This window comes from Notamacropus eugenii (genome assembly GCF_028372415.1).
Source record: "Notamacropus eugenii isolate mMacEug1 chromosome Y unlocalized genomic scaffold, mMacEug1.pri_v2 SUPER_Y_unloc_2, whole genome shotgun sequence".
Taxonomy (NCBI): Eukaryota; Metazoa; Chordata; class Mammalia; order Diprotodontia; family Macropodidae; genus Notamacropus; species Notamacropus eugenii.
This window is the reverse complement of record NW_027325120.1, coordinates 269,241-276,781: the sequence shown is the minus strand read 5'-3', so window position 1 is coordinate 276,781 and position 7,541 is coordinate 269,241. Positions and strand designations below refer to the sequence as shown.

Here is a 7,541-nt window from a genome sequence, read left to right as displayed (position 1 = left end):
AAATGAGGAGACCAACGAAAGGACTGGGTAAAAATAAGTTTTGAACCCAAGGCAACTTAGAAGGTCAACAGGAAAGGTCTGTCTCACTTGGGTAAGAAGGGAAGCACAACCTAGTGCAGGTGTCGTCTGGGCAGATCAACAGCAGACCAATATCAGACAATCCAGTGAAAGAGGTCCTGATTCAAAGAGAAGGTCAGTGGTAAGGCCCCCAAATTCCAGCACAATAGGCCACTGACAGGCATCCTGACGCCCTGGTGCAGCAAACCAGTGGCTAGGCCCCATGGTTTAGGTGCAATCCAGAGAGAAGGATTACAGCAGAGCAGGGCATATATGATGTCTTGAGCTCCCATCACAACAGTACAATAGCAAGGTCCCACATCCCTTGTGTAAGAAGCTCAGAATAGCGCCCTTTCTGCATGAGGAGCAGACCCGAAATATGAAGCTCACAAAATAGGCTGGAAAATCATTTTTAAAATCTGACATTGAAAATACTATCGTGACAGGGAAGATCAAAGCACAAAGTAAGAACAAGACAACAATGTCTAAATGCCTACATGTGAAACCTGAAAGAAAATTTTGAGTTGGCTTCAGGTACAAAAAGAATTCTTAGAAGATCTCAAACAGGATTGAAAATAATCAAATAAGATAAAAGAAGAAAAATAAGAAAAGAATTAAGAGGGATGAGAGAGAATGATGAAAAAAACAGTTTAGAAAAGAAAGTACAAAAATTTTAAAAAAATGTACAAAAACAATTCCTTAAAAAGTAGAATTGGCCAAATGAAAAGAGAGTGCAAAAGTTCACTGAAAACTTGAATTCAGGAAATGAAGTTAATAACTCTACAAAACATCAATAAACAAAGAAAACTCAAAAATGAAAAAAAATAGAAGAAAATGTGAAATTTCATTGCAAAAAATGAGTGACCTGGTGTATCGCCAAGGCAATATTCACACCACTACTGGTGACTATGAATGTGCCAGCGTAGTTCTCAGTCTCCAAGTATGAAAGACACTCCATATAGAAAGCATAAGAAAAACATTTATTTAAACACCAGAAAGCCAAATCCCAGAATCAGAAAGCAAAATCCATCATGGTGACCAAGAAGTTAATAAACGTGATCACAGCAGGGGGCAGCGCCATTCTGAAAGCTCCCCTCCCCCAGCCAGGGGCTTCTCATTCTCAATTGTCACAATGTGTCAGTTGGACCTGTGTCAGTTCGCCTGTGTTCTATCCCCTCTGACCTGATCCCACTCACTTCCTCCCGATTCTGTTCCAGTCTTCGTGTTCTGACTCTTGAGCAAGCTCCTCCCACCACATGTGACCTAGGCTTCCAGGTGATTTAAACAGATCAAATGAGCCTATTAATTAATGAGAAAGATCTTTATCTTTAAGTTACTGTTACACCTGGAAATAAACTCAGAAATGATAACCTAAGAATCATTGGCCTACCTGAAAGCCAGGATGAAAAACGAAAAGATTCTGTACATCATATTTTAAGAAATTATACGAAAATACCTAGCCTTTTATCCTAGAACCACAGGGTAAAACAGAAAGTGAAAGAATCCACAGATTACCTCTGGGAAAAGACTCCAAAATGAAAACTTTGGGGAATATTATGGCCAAATCCCAGCACTCTTAGATCAAGGAGAGTATACTACAGGTAGTCCGAAAGAAATAGGTCAAATATGATGGAGTCACAGTATGAGTAACGCAATAATTGTCTTGAAAGGATTCTTGATGAGAAGATGATAGCTGAATGCAAAATTTGACTTTCAAATACAAGACTGGAGAAAAGCCTTCTGCTCCAACATCGTTTCTCGCCCATCCCTGGCCCCCTTTCAGCTACAGATCTAGTTTTCAGCCTCTGGTTCACTTTGGGCCCCAGCTCCAGCTCTAACTCCCAGATCGAGTACCTGGGCACCACACTATAGCTAGTTCCTTCTCCAGATTATTCTCTGCCCGCCCAGGACTCAGGCTTCTTACTGTGGCCTGCACAGGGTCTCTAGCTGCTGGGTATCTGCTCCGTCCCGACCTATTACGAGCCTCTGGCAAGCAAAGAAGTCTATATCCACCCCGTGCATAGTACCCTGACCTTCGAAAACATAACAACTCCATGGCTAGTCACCTAACTCCAGTTGTTTATGCCTGACTCTGTGACAAGAACACGCCCCCAGGATGGACAATAGACCCGCGTATCCAGACTGGTGCGCACAACCCGCGTCACACTCTCATCAAGACTGTTGGCATGCTAGCTGGAGATGAAGACACCTACGAGATATTTGTTGAGCTTTTTGACCCAGTGATCCAAGAAAGACATAATGGCTATGATCCTCAAACAATGAAGCATACCACAGATTTGGATGTCAGTAAGATCCGAGCTTGTCACTTTGAGGAGAGGTATGTATTATCCTCAGGAGTCCAGACTGGCCGAAGCATCAGGGGACTCAGTCTACTTCCTGCCTGTACAAGGGTTGAGTGACAGGAGGTGGAACGAGTTGTAGTGGATGCACAGAGTGGCCTGCAGAGTGCCCTGGCTGGACAATATTAACGACTCAGTGAGATGACTGAGGCTGAGCAACAGCAACTTATTGAGGAACACTTCCTATTTGACATCCCTGTATCTCCTTTGCTGACAGCAACAGGAATGGCCCGGGACTGTCCAGATGCTCGAGGAATCTCGCACAACAATGAAAAAATCTTCTTGATCTGGGTGAATGAGACAAATCATACATGGGTCATCTCAATGGAGAAGGGTGGCAACATGAAAACAGTGTTTGAGAGATTCTGCCAGGGGCTCAAGGAGGTGGAACATGTAACCCAAGAACATGACTGGGAGTTCCTGTGGAATGAGCGTTTGGGTTACATCCTGACTTGCGCTTCTGATTTGGGAACTGAATTTCGAACAGGAGTACATATCAAACTGCCGTTGTTAAGCAAAGACAGTCAATAAGATCTTAGAGAACCTAAGGCTACAAAAACATGGAAGTGGTGAGGTGGACACAGCAGCTACAAGTAGCACTTTTGACATTTCCACCTTAGGTCAGCTAGGCAAATCAGAGGTGTAGCTGGTACAGTTTGATACTGATGGTGTCAACTATCTAAATGACTGCGTGTGGCCACTAGAGACAATACAGGATGTTCGTATGCCTGTACCCATTGTCAACACCAAGACTCAGCTTTCCAATGACCCTTAGATTCTCCGAAGCTCTCAGATAATTACTCATCTAATACCATCTCCTACCAACTGTGAATCTGACCCGTGACCCAATAAAAACCCTCTTGTTAAAAAAAAAAGCATGAAATTTTTTTTTTTTTGTACAGAAGGTAGAGGAGGTAAGGGGAAGCACTTGAACATTTCTCTCATCAGAATTGGTTCAAAGGGGGAGTAATATACACACTCAGTTGGATATAGAAATCCAACTTATAAGGAAAGTAGAAAGGTAAAGGGATTAAAATAGTGGAAAGGGACTGATAGAGGTGAACATGGATTGGGGGTTAAAATTCAGAAGCAAAACACTTCAGAATGGACAAGGTAAAAGGAGAGGCAAGATTAACAGATAAAAAAGAGGATGGAGGGAAAAAACATTGCAATCAGTACTGTGAAAAAATGTAATTTTTTTTCTAATGAAGACATCATTTCTCAAATACATAGAGAACTGAGTCAAATTTATAGAAATAAGCCATTCTGCAAAATATAAAGGATCAAAAGATATGAACAGTCAGTTTTCAGATAAAGTGATTAAAATTATCTATAGTCACATGAAAAAATGGTCTAAATCAACTTTAATTGGAGAAATGCAAATTAAAATTACTCTGAGCTACCATCCCAGTCCCATTACATTAATTAACAGGTCGGAAAAGGAAAATGACAAGTACCACCTTCTACATGATACCTTAATCTATTTCCTCAAGGTTAGTCCCTAACCAACCTACCACATATTTATCTGATTTTTCTTTGGCGTATGTGACTGTTTCGACACATTTATATATGATTCTCTCACCTTCCACCAATAGAATAAAAATTTCTTGAGGCTAGAAATTTTTTACTTTTTCTTTCAACCATGATTATATGTGAACCCAGTGCCTGACACATATTAGGAGGTTAATAAATGCCTGATTGATTACTTGAGGATAAATAAAGGAAAAGGGAAGACAAGATGTGAAGATGTTACATCATGAAAGGATTGTCACTATTCTTAATCATTAAAATGTAACACTCATATTTGATGGCACAATCAAGGTTAAGAACATCCTTTGGGAGACCTGAGGCAGCAGCCAGCAGAACATTGGAGCAATAGACCAGGGTGAGAGACCAACAGAGCCGAGTGAGTGAAAGCCTTTGAGCCACAGCAGCTCCTCAGACTTTTAGCCTCCAGACTAAACATCTGTAAGTCACCTACCTGAACTCCCAGGAGCCAGGATGGCAGAGAGATCAGTAAATGCTCTCTCTTCCCCCTTCATGACCTCAAAGAACCATAAAATACTTCCCTAGAAAAATCCTGGATCAGTGGGAAAAGCAGAGGGGCAAATAGTCTCATAAAACCTGAGGCTAGGAAAATAGCTAAAGGAGATCCCTCCTACGGTGGCAGAGGCAAACCTGAAGGAGAGGGGTCACATGTCAGTGGAAAATCACGCTAGGACCAAGGTATACCTCAGCACTAGGAGAGGAGCCTCAGGAGGAGTGGAAACTCCGACTAGGTTATAGGTGTGCCTCAGTGTTCCAGTGGAAACGAGAAGACAATAGGGCAGCCAGGATCACCAAGCCCTGAGATTGCCTTTGCCTCAGCTGAGTTGAGGAGATCTTCCAGGACCAGATCACCTCTCCCCCATGCTTCACAAGCTAGCCCCAGGAATGATTCAGGGAAACAAAAACCAAAAAGATAAAAAGGCATCTGCCCTTAACTTTTTCACACCAGGTCAGCTCAACACCAAGTCCTATGGCTTCTAACTGAAAGAACCAGAAGCCACAAAACACAATCGCTATCACGAACAGGAAAAAGCAAAACAAGGGCAAAAAAACCCAAAAGACTGCTTCTATGGGGACAAGGACCAAAGAAAACCAAAGAGTCCAGTAGTGAGACTGTACTCCCATCTGAAACTTCAGAAAGGACCACGAACTCCTCACATGCACAGATAGTTCTCCTGGAACAGTTGACGAAGGAAATAGCAGAAAAACTGGCCAATGATTTTAAAAGTATGAAACAGAATTCACTGATGAGAACATCTCTGTAAAAAGGAAAATTGAACAAATGGACAAGGAAGTCCAAGAACTAACTGGAGAAAATAATTCCTTAAAAGGAATAATTGGACAGATGGAAAAGGAGATGCAAAAGTTAACGGAAGAAACCAATATGATAAAGATAAGAAATGGGCAGGTAGAAACTAATGACTCTATGAGACAGCAAGAATCAGTCAAACAAAATGTAAAGATTGAAAAGATAGAAGAAAATGTAAAATATCTAATTGGAACAACAACTGACCTGGAAAATAGATCCAGGAGAGAAAATTTAAGAATAATTGGCCTGCCAGAAAGCCACGATGAAAAAAAAAAAGATTCTGGACAATATCTTCCAGACAATCATCAAGGAAAACTGCCCACAAGTGCTATATCCAGAATGTAAAACAGTCATCGAAAGATTCCACCATTCACCTTCTGAAAGGGATACCAAACTCAAAAGCCCAACATATTCCAACACTATGAAGTGAAGGAGAAAATATCACAGGCAGCCAAACAGAAACCACTCAAATATCAAGAAGCTACAGTCAGGATCACACAGGACCTCGCAGCTTCTACATTAAAAGATTTAAGGAATAGGAATATGATTTTCTATAAGTCAAAGGAACTGGGACTACAACCAAGGCTCAACTAACCAGCAAAATACAGCATAACATGTCAGACAAGGAGATGGTCAATGAGAGGAGTAAGGGATTTCCAGACATTCCTGACAAAAGCTCTAGAACTTAATAGAAAATTTGATCTCCAAATGCAAGTCCCAGGAGTCACAAAAAGGTAAGCAGGGGGAAAAAACAAAAACTTGTTACTCAATTTGGGCAAACTGTTTACCTCTCTATAAGGGAAGATGATACCTGTCAATCTTGAGAATCGTATACCTATTATGAAATATAAAAGGAATGTACATAGAGGGAATGGGTATAAAGTAAGTGAAGTGATGATAAAAATATGATTTAAGCATGCATAAGGATTGTAACAGGAGGTATGAAAGGAGGAAGCAGAAAATGATAAATTATATCACAGGAAGAAATACAAAATTATAGTAGAGGGAAAGAGAGGAGGGAGAGGAGTATTGTTTGAGAGGTACTCTCATGTGATTTGATTCAAAGAAGGAATGATAAACTTAATTAAGTATATAATTCTTACTACCTCTATAGGCAGTAGGAGGGGAAGGGGATAGATAGAAGAAGGGAAACTAAAAGGGAGGGAAGAAGCAGCAAAAATAAAGGGGAGTAAAGGGGAGGAGGCTAAATTAAGGAAGAGAAGGCTGCAGGAGGTGCTGGTGAAAAGTGAAAACTATTGAGGGGGGAAAGGAGATGGGAAAACGAAAAGCACAAATGGTGGGAAAGAGAATGGAGGGAAATACACAGATTGTAATCGTATCTGTGAATATGAATGGAATGAACTACTCCATAAGACGGAGACAGAGAGGAGAATGGATCAAAAGGTATAACCCAACAATATGTTGTTTACAAAAAACACATTTGAAACGGGGGAATACACACAGGGTGAAGGTAAAAGGTTGGAGAAGAACATATGGTGCTTCAGCTGATGTAAGAAAAGCAGGAGTAGGAATCCTAATCTCAGACAAAGCAAAAGCAGAAAAAGATCCAATCAAGACATAAGGAAGGAAAATATATTCTGCTAAAAGGCACGATAGACAATGAAGCAAAATCATTACTAAACATGTATGCTCCAAATAGTATAGCATCCAAATTCTTAGAGGAGGGGTTGAGGGACTTGCAGGAAGAAATAGACAGCAAAAGTATACTAGCGGGGGACCTCAACCGCCCCCTCTCTGAACTTGATAAATCTGACCTCAAAATCAATAAGAAAGAGGTTAAGGAGGTAAATAAAACTCTGGATAACGTACATTTGATAGATCTCTGGAGAAACTGTAATGGGAATAGGTAGGAATATACCTTTTCCTCAGCAGTACATGCTCCATATACAAAAATTGACCATGTACTAGGACATAAAAATCTCACAATTCCGTGCAGAAAGGCAGGGATAGTCAGTGCATACTTCTCAGATCATAATGCAATAAAAATTATGTGTAAAAAAAGACCATGGGATGATAAACCAAAAAACAATTGGAAACTTAATAATCAAATCCTAAGGAAGGAGTAAGTTAAAGAACAAATCATAGAAACAATCGACGACTTCATTTAAGAGAATGACAATAATCAGTCAATCTACCAAATCTTATGAGATACTGCAAAAGCAGTTCTTAGGGAAAGATTTATATCTTTGAGTGCCGACACAAATAAAATAGAGAAAGAGGAGATCAATGATTTGGCCAAGCTGCTG

The 7,541-nt window shown here is 40.5% G+C and overlaps 1 pseudogene; it reads left to right on the top strand.

Moving 5' to 3' along the window:
- The first annotated feature begins 913 nt into the window (after positions 1–913).
- LOC140516990 (creatine kinase U-type, mitochondrial pseudogene) lies at positions 914–3,192 on the top strand (annotated as a pseudogene).
- The last annotated feature ends 4,349 nt before the right edge of the window (positions 3,193–7,541 follow it).